Source organism: Cynocephalus volans, chromosome 3 (genome assembly GCF_027409185.1).
Source record: "Cynocephalus volans isolate mCynVol1 chromosome 3, mCynVol1.pri, whole genome shotgun sequence".
NCBI lineage: Eukaryota > Metazoa > Chordata > Mammalia > Dermoptera > Cynocephalidae > Cynocephalus > Cynocephalus volans.
The window spans coordinates 87,635,565-87,655,563 of NC_084462.1; the positions used below are offsets into that span (position 1 = coordinate 87,635,565).

General features: G+C 38.9%; 1 pseudogene; it reads left to right on the top strand.

Annotated features, from left to right (window-relative positions):
* Positions 1-19,216, top strand: part of LOC134372606 (MKI67 FHA domain-interacting nucleolar phosphoprotein-like) — a 45,617-nt pseudogene extending 26,401 nt beyond the window's left edge.
* Positions 19,217-19,999: the final 783 nt, after the last annotated feature.

Consider the following 19,999-nt stretch of genomic DNA (forward strand, 5'->3'; position numbering starts at 1 on the left):
ACATACTGCAAGAGGGAGCTTCCACTACCAGGGCTGGGGGAACAAAGGGAGGAGGTTAGAATAATTAAAACTTAGAAGCTCACAGGAGGAGCCCTAAGAAACTGAGTACCAGACCTCTGAGAAGGTGGTGCAGTTTAGCTGATGCTAAGGTCTCTTAGCTCAGAGGAGGGGCTCCATGGAACTAGGACCAAGACCTCTAAGGAAAGGATGCTGACCAGCTGATGGTCAGGTCTTTGAGGGGATGTGATGAGGCTGTTTTTGCAAGTGTTAAACAAACTATCATCTGGACTGCGTAGCTGACTGTGCTGCTTCTGGAGCAAACTGACTCATCCATAGTGAAGAAGGGAGGCTGAGGTGCCACTGAAAAGGGCAGGAAATCAACAGGAAAGAAAGAAGAAGTCCTTCCTCCCTCCTCCAGCTTTTCAGTGTCTCCCTGACACTCCTATTGGAAGCACCTAACAGAGAGCAACTGGCAAAGCAAAAAGGTGGTTTGCATAGTCCAGCCTCAGCATCATAAAACAATATGGAAGGGTGGGTATGAAGCTGTGAGAAGATATTTAATAACTGGCAAAAGGGCCAAAGCAGTATCATTACAGAATTAATAAATAAATTTGGAACAGCAAGACACAGATCTAAGGACAGGATCAAGATTTATTTTGCTCACCACCATTGATCCAGTGCCTATCACAGTGCCTGGCCTATAGCAGGCACCCGATAAATATTGATGGGGGGAGGAAGAATGAATGAATGAATGAATGAATGTCACTGCCACCAAGGGCCCAACTTGTGCAGTCTTTAAGGCATAACTGATTCTAACATTAAATTGTTTGAACTTCTTTTTCACTGTTTTCTTTGACAATGGCCTCTCCTGTCATACTCGTGGATGTAATAGCTATCAGAATAGCCATCAGTTACAATCTGGCCCTGAATAGACAAAAAAGACCATATCAAAAACTTAGAATCATCCTTTGTATCAATGGAGACATAGATAAAAGTAAAACACACAGTCTGTGACAATAACCTATGAAGTGCTCACAAACACCACAGTCTACATTGTTAGTCATGAATTTTATTGAGATCATAGAATGTATTTCAAAAAATTTTCTGTGGTGTTCTTGGCCATTATTCTAATATAAAACTATTCTTGTTTTTCCTGCAGTATGATTTATACCATTTATTACTACCTGGATGATATCCCCTTCTTATTCGGTGCAACATCAGTGTATCTTGTAGAAGACACAATAAGCAAAGGTTTCCTTTAGGGATTATTTCTTCATGTGCATTCTTAAGCCTTGGGAGTTTCTGGCATCATTTCTCGTGTTCAGGTTCAAAAGTGAACTTCACCGGAGCTTATACACTGTCACAGTTAGGGAGTGCTTCATTGTTTCGTACTGAAAACTTCCCATAGAACAGAATATACGGGGTGTTAGGATCTGCTTACTCACCCATTCAGATACCAAAACCGAAATTATGGTTTTCACATTTGACTTTTTACCAATCAAATCTGAATAACTCCTGGAATGTATACAAATCCTGTGGGCAATGCATTTGAAAGGAACAAACAGAAATCAATCTTACTAACGTTTTTACTTTAAAGTTCTTCTGTGGCAAAGCTGTTTTAAACTGGGATATTTTCTTTTATTATTATTTTTTCAAACTAGGATATCTTGACAGAAGAATATTTGCATAAAAAATGTCATCACACTCAAATGTGCAGCTGCATATCTGCAGGTAAAAATTTGAAGGGAAAAGAAAACCAGTAAGAGAAGAAAAATGGGAGAGAGAAAAGAGGAAGAAATATCAGCAGTATGTTCTGACCAACTGAGCTAACCTGCCAGCCCTTAGAGGAAGAAATGTATGGATACTTTTAACACCTTCTCCTCCCACCAGAATTACCAGATAAAGACACCAGTTCTGCTGTGAACCCCCTTGCTACTTAGCTATAGTACTCTTTGAAGGATAGGTGGGCAGTCAGTTGAGATGGGACCCTGTCCCCATCTGCCCAGACCTTGGAAGGTAGGGTCACAGCCCAGGTTCACCTAAGGACAACCAACCTTAGAGCCTCAAGGTAGAGTGAGCACAAACATACCTAAAACCACTACCCATGCCTTTCTCTTCCTTGTCCGTTCCTGTTCCTCTGTTCTTTCTAGAAAGAACTTACAGAAACTTCTGCTCTGGCCCTTGAAGTTCTGGGTGTTGGCAAGCATAGATATCTAGCATTTTATGGGTACCTCTTCCTGAATTCTTAGGTGGACAGGGATTCATGCTACTGGGACAGTCTCTCAAAGTTTCCCTATGTTGCACCATTGATGAACACTGATGAATGTCATAATGATGAACTGTTGATTTTTCTGACAGCCCCCAGACCACCTGAAGTTACACTGATTACTCACAGTCTGAGGGTCACCATTTCAGAACTACTTTTATAAGCTATAGTTTGCCTTTAAGGACAGGGTCTCTATCATGTTCACTGCCATATCCTCAGCACCTGGAACAGTGCCTGGACTATACTTAGTGCCCAATAAACATTATTTCTTCTCTTTTATCTTTGTTGTTTGACTAGTGGAATTTAACTTGTATGTTCTAGTTTAGTTTGAGAGCTCCTTGAAGGCTAGGGCTATGAGAAAGCTATCTTCTATAGAATCTATAATATTACATCTATAATATCTATTTGATATTATATTTCAAATCCATGACCTACACATTGAATGTTTGTTAGTTATTGAATGAAATCCGAGAAAAATAAAAAATAAGTCAGTATTCTGAATAATGTACTTTTAAAGTTTTAGCAAGAAATAAGGAGTGTTCAAAATGTGGACACCATCAACGGTTTGGGTCCCCATACCAGCCAGTGGCCAAAAAAAAGTAGACACAAGAAAACTATATGGTGGTTACTCAAAAACTTAAACATAGAAATACTATATAATCTAATAATTCCACTTCTGGGTATATACATAAAAGAATTGAAAGTAGAGACAAAAGCAGACATTTGCACATCAATACCCATAGAGCAGTATTCACAACAGCCTAAAGGTGGAAGCAACCCCAGTGTCCATCAATGGATGAATGGATAAATAAAACATAATTTATACACATACGATGGAATATTATTCGGCTGTAAAAAGAAATGAAATTCTTTCTGTGCCCAACTGATTTCACTTAACATAACATCTTCCAGGCTCATACATTGCCACCAATGACAAGGATTTCATTCTTTTTATGGATGAATAATATTCCATTGTGTATATACCACATTTCCTTTATCCATTCATCTACTGATGTTTACTTAGGTTGATTTCATATCTTAGCTATTGTGAATACTGTTGCAATAAACATGGGTATGCAGCTAGCTCTTGGTTTCTTTTGGATAAATACCCATTAGTGGGATTGCTGGATCATATTGTAGCTCTAATTTTAGTTTTTTGAGGGACTTTCGTACTGTTCTTCACAGTGGCTGTATTAATTTACATTCCCACCAGTAGTGTATGAGTTTCCTTTTCTCTGGATCCTCACCAGCATTTGTTATTCTCATTCATATGTAGCAGCTGAAAAAGTTGAGCTCATAGAAGTAGAGAGTAGAATTGTGGTTATAGAAGTTGGAAAGGGTAGCAAGGAGAGGGATAGGAAGAGGTTGCTTAACAGATACAAACTGGAGGCATAACACTACCTGACTTTAAGCTATACTACAAAGCTATAATAACCAAAACAGTATGGTACTGGCATAAAAACAGACACACTGACCAATGGAATAGAATAAAGAATCCAGAAATCAACCCACAAACTTACTGCCATCTGATCTTTGACAAAGGCACTAAGCCTATTCACTGGGGAAGGGACTGCCTCTTCAGCAAATGGTGCTGGGATAACTGGATATCCATATGCAGGAGAATGAAACTAGATCCATACCTCTCACTGTATACTAAAATCAACTCAAAATGGATTAAGGATTTAAATATACACCCTGAAACAATAAAACTTCTTAAAGAAAACATAGGAGAAACACTTCAGGAAATAGGACTGGGCACAGACTTCATGAATATGACCCCAAAAGCACGGGCAACCAAAGGAAAAATAAACAAATGGGATTATATCAAACTAAAAAGCTTCTGCACAGCAAAAGAAACAATTAACAGAGTTAAAAGACAACCAACAGAGTGGGAGAAAATATTTGCAAAGTATACATCCGACAAAGGATTAATATCCAGAATATACAAGGAACTCAAACAACTTTACAAGAAGAAAACAAGCAACCCAATTAAAAAATGGGCAAAAGAGCTAAGTAGGCATTTCTCTCAGGAAGATATACAAATGGCCAACAGACATATGAAAAAATGCTCAGCATCACTCAGCATCCGGGAAATGCAAATCAAAACCACACTGAGATACCATCTAACCCCAGTTAGGATGGCTAAAATCCAAAAGACTCTGAAAGATAAATGCTGGCGAGGTTGCGGAGAAAAAGGAACTCTCATACATTGTTGGTGAGACTGCAAAATGGTGCAGCCTCTATGGAAAATGGTATGGAGGTTTCTCAAAAAATTGCAGATAGATCTACCATACGACCCAGCTATCCCACTGTTGGGAATATACCCAGAGGAATGGAAATCATCAAGTCGAAGGTATACCTGTTCCCCAATGTTCATCGCAGCACTCTTTACAATAGCCAAGAGTTGGAACCAGCCCAAATGTCCATCATCAGATGAGTGGATACGGAAAATGTGGTACATCTACACAATGGAATACTACTCAGCTATAAAAACGAATGAAATACAGCCATTTGCAACAACATGGATGGACCTTGAGAGAATTATATTAAGTGAAACAAGTCAGGCACAGAAAGAGAAATACCACATGTTCTCACTTATTGGTGGGAGCTAAAAATTAATATATAAATTCACACACACACACACAAACCGGTGGGGGGGGAGAAGATATAACAACCACAACTACTTGAAGTTGATACGACAAGCAAACAGAAAGGACATTGTTGGGGGGGGAGGGGGGGAGGGAGAAGGGAGGGAGGTTTTGGTGATGGGGAGCAATAATCAGCCACAATGTATATCGACAAAATAAAACTTAAAAAAAAAAAAAAAAGAATTAAAACACAATAAAGGAAAATTTGTGCAAAAAAAAAAAATAAGGAAAAAAGAAAAAAAAAAACAGATACAAACTTATGGCTAGATAGGAAGAATAAGTTCTAGTGTTCAATAGCACTGTTAGGTGATTATAATTATCAATAATGTATTGTATATTCTCAAATAGCTAGAAGAGAGGATCCCAAATGTTCCTAACACAAAGAAATGATAAATGTCTGAGGTGATGAACATGCTAATTACCTTGATTTTATCATTACACACCATGTACGTGTATGGAAACATCACTGTGTGCCTCATAAACATGTATGATTATTATGTGTCAATTAAAAACAAAACAAAATTAATTTATAAAAAAAAGACATTTTAAAAAAAAGAAATTCTGACATATACAACAACATGGATGAATTTTGAAGACATGATGCTAAGTGAAATAAGCCAGATATAAAAGGACAAATACTGTATGAGTCCACTCATATGAGGTACCTAGAGAAGTCAAATTCATAGACAGAAAGTAAAATGGTTTCTGCCATGGCCTGGGGGAGGGGAAAATGGGAAGTTATTATTTAATGAGTATGAAGATTCAGCTTGAGAAGATGAAAAATTTCTGCAGATGGATGTTGGCAATGTTTGCACAACCATGTGAGTGTACTTAATGCCACTGGTCCAGGGACCCTTGGAGGTCTCCAACACCTTTCCAGGAAGCCCTTGAAATAAAACTATTTTTATAATAATACTGTACTGTGTTATTTGCCTTTTTTTTTTTTTACCTTCATTCTCTCAAGTGAACATTGGAACTCTGCAGAGCTCACATGACATGTGGTATCACAAAAGACAGAATGCAGAAGATATAAGAATTCAGCTGTCTTCTATCAAGCCAGACATTAAAGAGATTTGCAAATATGTGAAACAATGCCACGCTTCTCATAAAATTTTTTTGTTTGGGAAAATATAGTTATTTTTCATAAACTATGTTATTTTGTTAACCTCTAATGAAGTTATTATTCTTATTTTAAATTAATTAATAATGTTTTTAAATTTTCTCCATTTTAATTTTTAATATGGTAAATAGTGATAGTTATAACCCACGTAAACAAAAGCTCTCTGAGGTCTTCAATATTTTGTAAGAGCTCTTTGGGGTCCTGAGACAAAACCACTTGAGAATTGCTAGTCTGGTTTATAAAATGATTAGACTAAACCCATTAAGATGCTAGCAAACTGACATTTTATCTTAGAATTCTATTACCTCAGGTTAATCAAGGATTAATCTTGAAGTAGCCTAGAAGTAGCCAAATGCTTCTAAATTCAGATAACCTAAAATTGTCTGTAGACGTAAACAGTTCTGTCAAATGTGAGTTAAGTAATACTTGCTGATAAATAATTCTGAGTTTGCAAACGTCTGGGCTAGACTTCATTGTTACGGGATCAAAATTCATGCCTGCACATAGAGGCTGGTAATTGAATATTCTAACACAAATTAGGGGTTTGGAAGAAATGTACTCTTTAATTGTGCTCCTTATCTATTCAGTGGTCTCTTAAATATAACCCACTAACTATAGAGTTCTTAGTCTACTTAAACATGCAATTTAAAATCCATTATCCAGCAGTATAATTCGCAAAGACTGTGTAAAGACTAGTTATGCAATAGTAGCATCAGAAATATAGTTTAAGATAGGTCACTCAGTCTTCTCTTTAGTCTGGGTAACAATGTTTTGCCTTCTGAAAGCTCCCTAAGAAGAAATGTTACTGGTAAATGCTGACTGAAATGAAATGTGAATTCTATTTCCTTTGCAGGAAACCAGTTCTTATCAAATCACCTCCTGGCATAGCGGTTAAAAACATAAACTTGGGACATAGACAGACCTGCATTGCATTATCAGCTCAGATACTTAGCACCTGTGTGGCCTCAGGCAAATTGCTTACCCTCTTTAAATCTCACTTTACCCATCAGTAAAATGGGGATACTAATACCTTTACTCAATGGATTAAGAAATAATTAAATTAAGTAATGTGTAAAAAGCAACTAGCCCAGGGTCAGATCCATGCTGAGCACCTGATAAATATTAGCTACTATTTCAAATACTATTATTGGCTTTCATTACACAATCAAGCTAGCTCTAGTTAGAGTAAGAGAGAGAAGCCAAAGGCCTTCTTGTTATCACTTTTCCTCTCCCCTAAGGAAATGCACACAGACTGATAACACTAAGAACTATAGAAAGGAAAAAGTGGGCACTGTTCTATCCGTATCTGTCCTCTAAAAGCAAAGGAAGTCTCTTCCAGCCCCATTTCATCAATTTTAAAATGAACTTTAAAAAAAAAATTATAACACCATCTGTGACTGGGATATGTCTTACAGTTGATGGTACTGCATTGCTTAACTGGCAGAGTTTTTCTTTCTTAATGCTAAATAAAATGATGGCATATCTTACAATTCATGGCACTCATTGAATGAAGTATAGTAATTGAGCTTTCTACTAAAAAATGCTATTAGCACCCAAATAATCCCCCAGAGTGCATTCTCTTGTGGTTTAACCCCCAGCCCTCAGCCCTAACAAGCTTATCATCTGTCTGGCACAAAGATCTGGCTTAGATTTGTTAAATGACTACATGCATGGGCTTGATCTGAACTTATTCACCACTTATACTATAAATTTCTGAAAAAGTGTAACCAAAGTGAGTCTATTTCTTTTTTCTCGAAATTCAACAGTGTTAAATTATATTGTGTCCAGTGTTGCTCATACTTGTTTCATGCATGTGATTTCATCTACCCAGCTATAGTGTAAGTTTCTCCAGATATGGACTATCCCAGTCTGATAAATGTTTTGCCTTCTTTGCGATGCCAGTGGCATGGCATATACTTAGTGATCAATTACCTAGAAGTTTTTTGTACTGTCTAAGGAGATATGCCAGTCGGACTCCCCTAGAATATTGGGTAGGGGGTTGTTTGAATTCTTTAGGCTACTCTAACAGTTCAAAGCCCTGAGAGTTTCTTCCTCCACAGCTGCTGGTTGTTAATGGAGCCTTTGTCTGTTGATTAGGAAAACCAGACCTGTAGTGAAAGAAGTATAAACTGTAGAATGGATGGTCTCTGGCATAGCTGATGCTGTCAGTGCACCACTCAAAGGCTCTCTGATCCTTTTTGATCAGTTCTGGGGCCTATCTTTCAGCTTCTGTTTGCTTTGCTTCCAGTGAATCTGCTTTGCTAGTATTCCCAAAAACCCAGAATCGCCCTGGGGGAACCATAGCCATTGCCCAAATAGTGCGTGAGTATGGAAGCCCAGCTCCTCTGCCTCAAGGCCAGATAAACCTTGAGGTGTAACTTATGCTCCAGAGAGCCCAACAGGATCAGGCTGAGGCCAGGATTTTATCTGAAACTGCACAGTTGCTTGGCTTCTTCCCCCCTTTCCTATCCATTTTTCCCCATTCTCTTTTTAAAGCATTTAGTGAGGCAATTAGGATCTGGACTTAATGTGTCTGAGATTTAGCATAAAAATAATGAAAAAAAATGTTTTGTTTTCCATGATTTAAAATTTTACATTATTATAAACATTTTTATTAACCTTGGATGTATATTCTTGAAACTTACAACAAGCAATATAAACCATCAATAAAACCAGACCTGGGGAGTCTTTATGTTTTGCTCTGAGCAGGATGATAGGAATAAGGAAATGAACAAGAGGACAACAAACAATAAGAAATGACCCAACATTTCACATTTAATCCTAATTTATTTACAGGTGACATATATCTAATTCTATTTTTGACAATGTCTGGCTTTTTGATGAGCATCTTATTGGCTTTTTAGAAGTAAAACAGTAATGCAAAACAAGTTGATTAATCCCCTGATGCTGCCCAGCAGAGTCCACATTTCTACAAAATGCTACATGGTCATATAATAAAAATGCATCCCCTAACGGGCTCTGATTCCTCTCTTGCTACATCCCTTGTAAGACTCCAGAATTGCAAAAACAAATCTAGGGATCCATTCTAATAAATGGAACAGATAGAAAAGACAATACACTTTGTCCAGCAGTTTCATCAATTTGTTTTTTAATTGTAAAGCTCTTAGGCATGATAGGCGGCAGTGTAGATGGTGAAAAGAAAACAAGCCTTGAAGTCAGACAGCTCTGGGAATGAATTCTAGTTCTTCTTTATGGCCTTAAGCAAGTGCTTAATCTTCCTGAGTTTGTTTCATTTCCTCGATAAGATTGTAAAGAAATGATGCTGTAAAGAAATGAATTAGATAATACATATCTGGTGGGACAATTGAGATGTTAATCTGTGTCTTGGTCACGCTGCTGTAGGTATTTTTGCCTCACCCATCCAAGGAAAGCCATGTTTGCCTCAGGGAGTGGTTAATGGCTTTAATGTTGCAGAGCCAAAATTAGAAGTTGTCTGACACCCAGACACAACCTCCTGTCTATTAAAAAGTTGCCTGAAACAGACAAGGTGGCCCTTCCACAGTGAGAACAGAGCTTCCTTTCCCTCATGATCCAACTGGGAGGCTTCGCATCCACGGGGAGAAAAAAGCTCCTGTTCTCGGTCCTGACAGCTGAGGAGGAGGCTTTGATGTGTCTTCTCCTGGATGTTTTCCTTAAAACAGGAATCAGTGACCTTTGAGGATGTGGCTCTGGACTTCACCCAGGAAGAATGGGCCCTCCTGGACACATTCCAGGAAAAGCTACACAGAGATGTGATGCTGGAGAACATCGGCCATCTTGTGTTCATGGCTGATTGAGTTCACCAATGTAGAACCCACAGATACAGAGGGCCAACTATTTACCCAGCGCCTTTAAGTGCCCAGCACCAGTAAAGACATATGACTTTACTTTTATTTGTGTAATGATGGAAGGGGGAGGCTACGTTGGTGGGAAGTGGAGGAGAGCCAAGGCTTCCTACAGAAAGGGATGACTAAACAGGTGGATGGGGGAAGTTAGCTGGCTTAGGAAAAAAGAGGGTGGGGCAGGCCTTCCGAGACCTGGCTCTGAGAAATACAGCCACAGAAGGTACATTTCAGGAGTGAACCTGGGGCTGTGTGTGTGGCAAAAACATCACTCTTTTCATCACAAAATTTAGGGTGAAGACCATAAGTTTTGGGCTGTTGGAGGTAAACAGGCAGAAGGCACATTTTACCAACTTCACTGCATTGCCTAGAACATAGATCCTAATTAAGATTTCAGATGCACAAACTCAATGCATTCCAGAAGATATTCTATATAACACTAGTTGCCTGGGATATTAATAAATATCACTTGATAAATTAAAAAAAAAAAAATGCCTGACACCCAGAATACAATCTTCCATTGCTGGATTGTCCCAGGTGGCAAGAGACATCAAGGGTTGGGAGAAGAAGTAGATCAACACCAGGGAAAGCTATTTGGAGAACAACTTTCTATATTTAGGGCATTTCCGGATTTCAAGAGAATCAGAGACATAAGCCCTACCCACACAGTAGTTGGGTTTAGGGTCTCTGATGGGGATGGATGACTTGGCAGCGTGCTGCACCTCAGGGGGCAGGAAGGGTTGGCCCCTAGATTTCAAGGCTCCCAATTTTATTTTATTATTTATTTATTTATTTTAAAAGATGACCGGTAAGGGGGTCTTAACCCTTGACTTGGTGTTGTCAGCACCACACTCTCCGAAGTGAGTGAACCGGCCATCCCTATATGGAATCCGAACCCACGGCCTTGGTGTTATCAGCACCACACTCTCCCGAGTGAGCCTCAGGCCAGCCCCAAGCCTCCCAATTTTAGTATAGATCCCTGAATAAATCTTTGCTCAGAAGTACTGGAATCAACCACCAGCAAAGACAGTACCACCTGTGAACCTAGGAAAGATGAGCTCCCGCCCTAGGTTCCATACTTTAGAGGGCCCTGCTCTGGCCTTCCATTGGCTGTGCCCCTTTTTATGGGGCAAAAGTTCTGCAAGGGACATGTCTGCTAGAGTCCTCACCTCGCTCTTCTAGACCATGCTCCACTTAACTGGACCCCAGAATTCACAGCCCAAATGGCCCCAAACTGCTACCAGGTCCTGAGCTAGCCTCTTTTCAAGATTCATCTTCCTGAAGTCAGCCATGTCCCTGTGTACTCATGTTCATCTGAAGGACAGATAAAAGGTGACTTTTTGGCAGGGAGGGGGGTTGGTGGGCTGAGTGTGGTTGTGCAAGCCAGACTACACACACACATGCATGCAAGTTCCCTTATTGTGTAGGACAGAGCTGTGTGGGAAGAGAAAGAGGGGAGGTATAAGAAGGAAAAAAACTCCAGAAGTATAGGAAAAACAAACTGCTGTTCTCTATACTCGTGCCATTCTCAATACCGCACATCCGATGTGAGATATGTGGGATTTTTCCCACACCAAGTAAGTCTCCAGTTCTCTGTGGACACCAATAGAGTTTCCTACAATTTAACTCAATTATTACACTATCTACCAGGAGTTAGTGCAGACCCCACAGGTTTAGAGCTCAGTCCCACAAGACTGCCCCCCACATTAAATTAAATGCCAATCATAAGTCCAGGATGTCACCTGTGCATCTGAAAGACTGGATTGGTTTCCACAACCTCCTTGCTGTGGATTGAATGTCCCCCCAAAACTCATCAAAGCTTGATCCCCATGGTAACAGTGTTAAGAGACTGGGAAATCCAGCTGAAACATGGGGACTTTACGAGGTAATTGACTGTGCCCTTGTGAATGGATTAATCCATTCATGGAGTAATGGGTTAATAACGTAATAGGTTATCAAGGAGTGGTTCTGATGGCTTTTTAAGGAGAGCAAGTAAGCACATTAACTCTCCTGTTTATGCCATGCTTGCCATGTGACACCCTGGTTGCCACAGGACTCTATAGAGTAGAGAGTTCCTACCACCAAGAAGGACCTCACAAGATGTATTCCTTGGGCCTTGGACTTCCCAGCCTCCAAAACTCTAAGAAATAAATTTCATTTCTGTATAAATTACCCAGTTTCAGTATTCTGTTATAAGCAACAGAAAACAGACTAATACGCTCCTCCTTAAGGTTCAATCATTTGCTAGAATTGCTCACAGAACTCAAGCAAGCACTTTACTTACATTTATTCACTTGTAAAAGATACAGAACCCAAGAACAGTCAAATAAAAGAGATGTATAGACAAGATGTGTGTGAAGGGGTGCAGAGCTTCCATGCCCTCTCTAGGTGCACCACCCTCCCAGCACCTCCACGTGTTCATCAACCTGGAAGCTTTCTGAGTCCTGTCCTTTTGGGTTTTTACAGAGGCTTCATTACTTAGGCATGATTTATTAAATCATTCACTATTGGCAGTCAACGCAACTTTCAGCCCTCTCCCCTGGCCAGAGGTCAGGAGGTAGGGCTGAATGTTCCAACCCTCTAATCACATGGGTTGTTCCTCTGACAACCAGCCTTCATCCTGAGGTTATCCAGGAGCCCACCAAGAGTAGCATCACTAAAATTAAAGACCTTTCTATCACCCAGGAAATTCCAAGGGGTTTAGGAGCTCTGTGCAGGAAGAGGAAGAAGATTAAATATGTATCTCTTACTGTAAATCACAGTATCACAGCAGGCCACAGCTGGGGCCAGAGGCCAGCTTTTCTTACACCTCAACATTCAGATGCAGAATTCTAAGAAGTCCCCAAATTCTAAATTTGAACCAGTCCTTCCATCTTATTATGAAGGTATATTTGTCAAGATAAAATGATAAAACCTATTTAACAGTTTGTCAGCCTGATTTATGACTTTCAAATGTTTAACATATGACATATGAACCTCCATTTATACTCTTATCCTGTGCCCTATAAATATTAGGGGTGACCCAGGCAAGAGACCATAGGACTTTGATCATGAACATCCAGGAGTGGTGGCCAGGGTGGTCTAAAGACCAGAGGGCCCATCTCAGAATATTCTGGAATGTGTAGGCCCCTGGCAAGGTGCAGACACCACTGATATATACCCCTCCCCTAAGAGTAAACATGACAAATCCCAGATTTCTCGTCTCTCTTGACCAATGACCAATGTGGCTCAGAGCCAGACTTAACTTCGTTTAAAACAACATAGGGCAGAGACTTTGGTCTTTCTTGTTCACTGCTTTACCCCTAGCACCTAGAACAGTGCCAATACACTTTTGTTCTTGCTCCCAGAGCCAAGGACCAAATTCATGTCTGCCACATGTGTAAAGCACCTATTTTTATGCTATTATATATTGTGTCAGTGTCAGGTACTTATTTTTGCCAAACCTATAATACCTATTTATATCTAATTTGCCAGACGAGTCTAAAATACCCTGTTTACTTACTAAATTGTTTTAGCAACTGTAGACTGTCTGCTAAGCCCAGACTACTAAGTACCTTGCCTGCCAAGTTCCCTTACTTCCTTACTGTCATAACGAAGTGACTTTCTACATCATGATGGAGCTCCTATCTATTAAAAATTCAGTTTCTTGGGCCCTGTATATAAAATCACTTCTGTTTCAGAGACCACAGATTGGGGGGTTGTAGACCTTCTCTGTCTATATGTGACTTTCCTGCCTTTCACAGCACAGTTCTGATCATTGGTTATACCCACATTTAACATAGTACCTGCCTTTTCTTCATCCTAAATGCAATCCTAAAGTTAGAAATTCCACTTAAAAAAAAAAAAGAAACCCCACTTAGAAAGGGCTTATCACCAGTGTCTGCAGAGCAGACACACCCTTTTATCTGTGGGTCAGAAAGTGGTACTCCTACTGTCATCCTTCAGGACATTTTATACAGAGAAGAGTTATAAAAAAGAAAGCAAGTCCATCTAAAAGGCATCTCCTTTCTTGGCAGCCTGAAGAGTACTGTTTTAAAGACTTCTCTAAGTTTCCATGTACCTCTTTGTGTTTCTCAGCTCCTGGCCATCTGCGGAGAATACACCTATTCTCTGAGAACTAAAAACCATATGGTCTCCACCCTGTTGTTGTGTTGTAATCATGATTGTAGCTAGAATTTTATTAGTCTGACTTTAACCACCTTCTGTGTATGTTAACTAGCTTAGTGATTAGCTGTACTGAAATCCTATCAGTACCAAACTCAGTGAGCTCCTAATCTAGGCATTGGAGACTCCCTGCAGGCAAGAACTGTGACTTTTGGTTCTGTATCCCCAGCACGTAGTATCCTGCCTGGTGTGTAGTATTATTCAGTGAAATAATGAATAGTCCTTCCCTCCTGAAGACAGGTTCTGTCAAGAACTATAAAGGGTCTGAGATTTTATCCTACTTGCAAGTTAACAAGTTAGCCTGCCACAGTTTCACAGATGCTGGTAGAAGGCATGACACTCCTGGTCAGAGGCAAAAATAGTTTACTACTCACAGCAATAGCAGTAGCTAGAGTAGCTGCATTTTTTGATCCAGTTCCTCGAGTTCCAGATCCCACAGGGTAATGTGAATAAGGCCAGTTAACACCTGTACAGGAAGAACGCTGACTGTAGGAAATCTGATTTTTTTTTGCAGAATTTTTATAGTTTTATTTAACACAAATAAAACTTGCACAGAGCTATATCAAAAAAACAAAATTTCAACAAATTGAGTTTCAAAGATCTGATTGGCATTTATTAGCAATTCATGAACCAGGAAGCATCCAGTTTACAAAATAGAAAGGAGCTCCAATAAGCTAAATAGAGAGGGTGAGTTTCATAAGCAAAAAAAAAAGAAAGAAAGGAAGGAAGGAAGGAAGGAAGGAAGGAAGGAAGGAAGGAAGGAAGGAAGAAAGAAAGAAAAAAGTGTAGGAAAGCAGGAACAAGAAACAAATAGTGAATTGGTCCTTTCAAGGTTACTTTCCTTATAGGGACCTAAGCGAAATCTTATTGGCTTGGTGGGAATTAGCTATCACCTCTCTCTCTTGATTTCTCAGAAGGTAAGATTTTACAAGTAAACAACTTAGGTTTCAGTTTGGTGATGTAGAACTTTAGCATGAGTGACTGCATTTTGGGCCTGCCATCTTTTCTTTAACTGTTGTCTATCCATTTTCTTTGCTGTGCAGCCTGGCATTGGGATTGGTGACTTATGGCCAGCTGGGCTGCTCTTTTCTCCATGGCTTTGAATTCTTGGAGAAAGCATTGTAAGATTTATCTTACACAGTAAGATTTATTGCATATCAGCCACACTTACAGCTCCTTGATGTTGTGAACCAGAAACCTCCAGAAGCCACTGTGCAGCATCTGCTTTGTCTTCTTGCTGCTCCCATAACCAGTGTTGGGCACCAAGATCTGGCAATTGAACCTTCTCCACACTGAGTTGTTAATGCTTCTAATTAGAGTCAGTCTGCACACAGACCTTGTTTTCTGGGTGCCCTGCCAATCTATTCTTTCCTATCCCTGTGTATTTTTAACTTTCAATGAGAATTAACCAGGGAAAAAACATGAAAAGTATAAATCAACTTCCACTGCAAAAAAAAAAAAAAATTTAAAATCTTCTGAAACTCTCTATCATAATGGAAATATGTATTTCTAACTAAAGATTACATTTGATAATGCTTAGTCTAAATATTCATCGGTTTTGTGGTTAGGTCATTTGGAATTACACAACTAGATCTCTCAAATAAAAAATCCTATTCACTACCACTGAATTGAACTTATTGTAAATATTTGGCCTAATGACATAATTATGTTATTAAAAATAAATAAGGATGGTTTTGTCTTTAAGTGATTGGCACAGTGTATCCCCAGTAAATTTTTTTTCTCTAGTTAGTGACAGTATAAACTGAAGTACGGTTGAGCCACCTCTCTGACTCTTAGAAAGTTGATGACAGGAGACAGAACGGCCTTCACGGCTGATTTCATGTTACAACTTTGACCCAACCCAGCTACCCTTGCATTAATTCACAGGACTTAAAAAGTGAATCCCCAAGGGTATGATGCAAGAACATCCCTTGCATGAGAGGAGAAATAGAGTTTCTTTGAAAAGTATGCCTGATGACCCAGATTTAAATATATGCCATAGGATAAAAAATTTTCTTCGATCCTCTTATCAATTATCTTGCTACTTGCTTTCACCTTGTTTACTGAACAAGTAAACCACATCCCAACTTGATGTCTTGGTCAGGTTATTCAACTTTCAGAGATTCACTTTCCTTATCTGTAAAACAGGAATATAATAGCTCCCAAGGAATTTTTTATAAGGATTAAATGAGATCATAAAGTTTAGCACAGTGACTGATGAATGGTGAGTCCCGAGGAACTGTTTATTGCTATAAAATAAGATTAAAAACCCAACTTTGATACAAGTTTGGAATAAAGAATGCGGACCAATCTGAAAACTCCTGAGGAATTAATCACAAGACTAGCAACAGGAAATTTTACTGGCAAATAATCCATTTATTAATTCCCCCAACCTCTTCTTAGCTTCTTCACCCTTCTAATACTGAAAGTTTTACACACAGTTTTGGAATATGAAATATTTTATCAAAATATACTACTTTACCATGTTATGAAGGAACAGTTATTGCTTGCATTTTTTCCCAGTTGTTTACCATTAAACAGATAGCCTACTGAGAGATTTATAAATATATGAAAATAAAAAATCATTTGTATTTTCATCATTTACTTGTACATATTTGTGGGGTACAGTGTGTCATTTCAATATATGCAGATACTACACAACGATTCACTTAAAGTAGATAGCATAGTTTTGTACCCATTAGTCTACCACTTCTCACCTCCCCCACCCCTCCTGGCCTCTGGTAACCATTATTTTACTCTCTACTTTTATGAAAACCACTTTTTTCCCCCTTATTCCACATATGAGTGAGATCATGCAGTACTTGTCTTTCTGTGCCTGACTTACTTCATGTAACATGATGGTTTCCAGTTCCATCCCTGTTGCTGCAAATGATAGGCTATCACTCCTTTTTATAGCTGAATAGTATTCCATTACGTATATATACCACAGATTTTTATCTGTTCATCCGTTGATGGGCATTTAGGTTGACTCCATCTCTTGGCTATTGTGAATAGTGTTGCAATGAACATGGGAGAGAAGGTATCTTTTTGATATGATTTCATTTCCTTCGGGTGTATACCCAGTAGTGAGATAGTTGTATCATAAGATAGATCTGTTTTTAGTTGTCTGAGGAACCTCCGTATTGTTTCCCACAATGGATGTATCAATTTACATTCTCACCGACAATGTAGGAGAGTTCCCTCTTCTCTGCATCTTCACCAGCATTTGTTATTTTCTGTCTTCTTGATAATAGCCATTCTAAATGGGATGAGATGATATCTGATTGTGGTTTTAATTTGCATTTCCCTGATGATTAGTGATTTTGAGCATTTTTTCATGTGCCTGTTGGCCATTTGTATGTCTTCTTTTGAGAAAAGTCTGTTCAGGTCCATTGCCCATTTTTTAATTTGGTTATTTGTTTTTTTGTTTTTGAGTTGTTTGAGTTCCTTATATATTCTGGATATTAGCCCCTTGTTTGATGTGTAGTTTGCAAGCACTTTCTCCCATTCTGTAGGTTGTCTCTTCACTTTGTTGATAGTGTCTGTTGCTGTGCAGAAGCTTTTTAGTTTGATGTAGTCCCATTTGTGAATTTTTGCTTCAGTCGCCTGTGCCTTTGTGATCTTGTTCAAAAAAGTACCTCCCACTCCCATTTGTGTAGCATTTCCCCTGCGTTTTCTTCTAGTAGTTTCACAGTTTCAGGTCTTAAACTTAGGTCTTTAATCCATTTTGAGTTGATTTTTGTGTGTGGTGAGAGACTGGGGCCTAGTTTCCATCTTCTGCATGTGTTATCCAGTTTTACCAGCACCATTTATTGAAGAGGCTGTCCTTGCCTCATTGTATATTCTTGGCACCTTTGTCAAAAATCAGTTGGGTGTAAGTGTGTGGGTTTATTTCTGGGCCCTCTATTCTGTTCCACTGGTCAATTTGCCTGTTTTTATGCCAATACCATGCTATTTTGGCTACTACAGCTTTATAGTATATTTTGAAGTCAGGAAGTGTAATGCCTCCAATTTTGATTGCTTTAGCTATATGGGGTCTTTTGTGGTTCCATACAAATTTTAAGATTGTTTTTTCTATTTCTGTGAAGAATGTCATTGGTATTGAAGTCATAATTTAATACACCTTTAGATCTGGTCATAATGCCAAGGGGAATGGCCCAGTCTAGGTTTAATCTGTGTTCCACGGAGCCCAGTGTGTCAGCTCTGGACCTAAGAGAAGTTTGGTCTGAAAGTCTGGTCCTCTCTAGCAGTTCAGAGAGAGTCAAAACCTTGGTTTGGGTGTGGTGTTTTCTCCTAATGTGCTTTTGGCATAGTGGCCTTTGAGGCCCCAGCTGGGCCGCGCCTGTCACTGAACCGTTGGGAAGACACCAAGTGTCAGGAGGAAGTGACACACATTTACATGCACATAACCAAGCAGCACAAGCAAGAAAAACTTACTCCTGGAGTAATCTACAGGGTCCTTTATGAATCTGCACTTTATGAAACCCAGATCTGTGCATATTTCTCCGAGTTTGGCCCTGTTACAAAACTCAGACTGTCTAGAAGTAAAAGGACAGCAGAGACTATGCCTTTGTGGTGTTTGAGCCTGAAGATGTTGCCAAGATAGTTGCCAAAACAATGAACAACTACCTTTTTGGTGAAAGACTTTTGCAGTGCTGTTTTCTGCCACCTGAAAAAGTACATGAAGAACTTTCTAAAGAGTGGAATGTTCTATTTAAACAACCCTCATATCCAGCAGTGAAACAGTATAATCAGAATCAGACACTTCCGCAAAAGTTATGGATGGAGAAGTGATTTAAAAATAAATTACTCAGGAAGAGAATAGCTGAAAAAGGAATTGATTTTAATTTTCCTTCATTGATTTTATGGAAAAAGGAAAAATTTTCAAACACTGATTTTTCAGAAATCTACAAATAGACAGGTTTTACCTAAGAAGAAGAAGGTTTTAGCCACTCCTAACACTCTTGAGAAGACTATGGATAGCCAGGGCCCCACACTAGTCTGTACACCAACATTTTTGGAGAAACAAGAATTTGAAGTGGAAATGAATAATGATGACAAAGATAATGAAATAATTTTCAAACAGCCTGTATCAGGTGTAAAAGAAAAAATACAAGAAACTCAAACACCTAAATAAATGTTTAGGAAAAAAAGACAACCACAGAGCAATCAGTGATTCTGAATGTCTTATGTATAATATTTCTTATGAAAAACGTGGTGATTTTGTTATGAGGGATGACTCCATATTTTACTAGGTACAACGAAATGCAACCATTGACAAGATTTTTGGAGGAAAAACATACCGTGTATTCAAGTCAGTAGGAAAGCTATTTATTTCAGTTTGCCTGCCCTTGCTGAAATACAGGGGTGCATACCAGCTTTCAGTGGGCTGAACTCACATGATGTTAGTGCTGATCTCCTGTAGGTTTTTTGTTTGTTTGTTTTAGATTTCATAGATCTCTTTATTTACTCTGCCTGGAGAGAAGGGTCACTGTTAACTGCAGGCTTTAGTACTAAACTACAGCCTTTTTTGTTAACACCAAGTAAAGACCACCAATCTTGCTTGACCATCAAAACAAAACAAAACAAAAACCCTTGATTTGGCCTGGAATTGATCTAGTCCCTCTAGAAATCCTCCAGTGAGAATTTAGCTGAGACAAGTTAAAATCAGACCAATCACCAAGGTCCAAGTCAGGAATCAGAATTTTTCACACTAATGCATTTTACTTTCATTATTTAAAAAAGGAAAGAAAAAAAACTAGAAAAAAATGTTTTAAGTAAATGCAAGTGCAGCCAACAGTAACACATAACACTCAATTTTCTCTCGTATATTATCTAGTCTATTGCTGTTAGTTGGGGCCATGTGACTAGTTCTGGTCAATGGATTGTGAGGAGAATGGATTTACTTATTTTTACCCATTTACTACAAAGGATACAGATGAACACGAGGTGAAAGAGG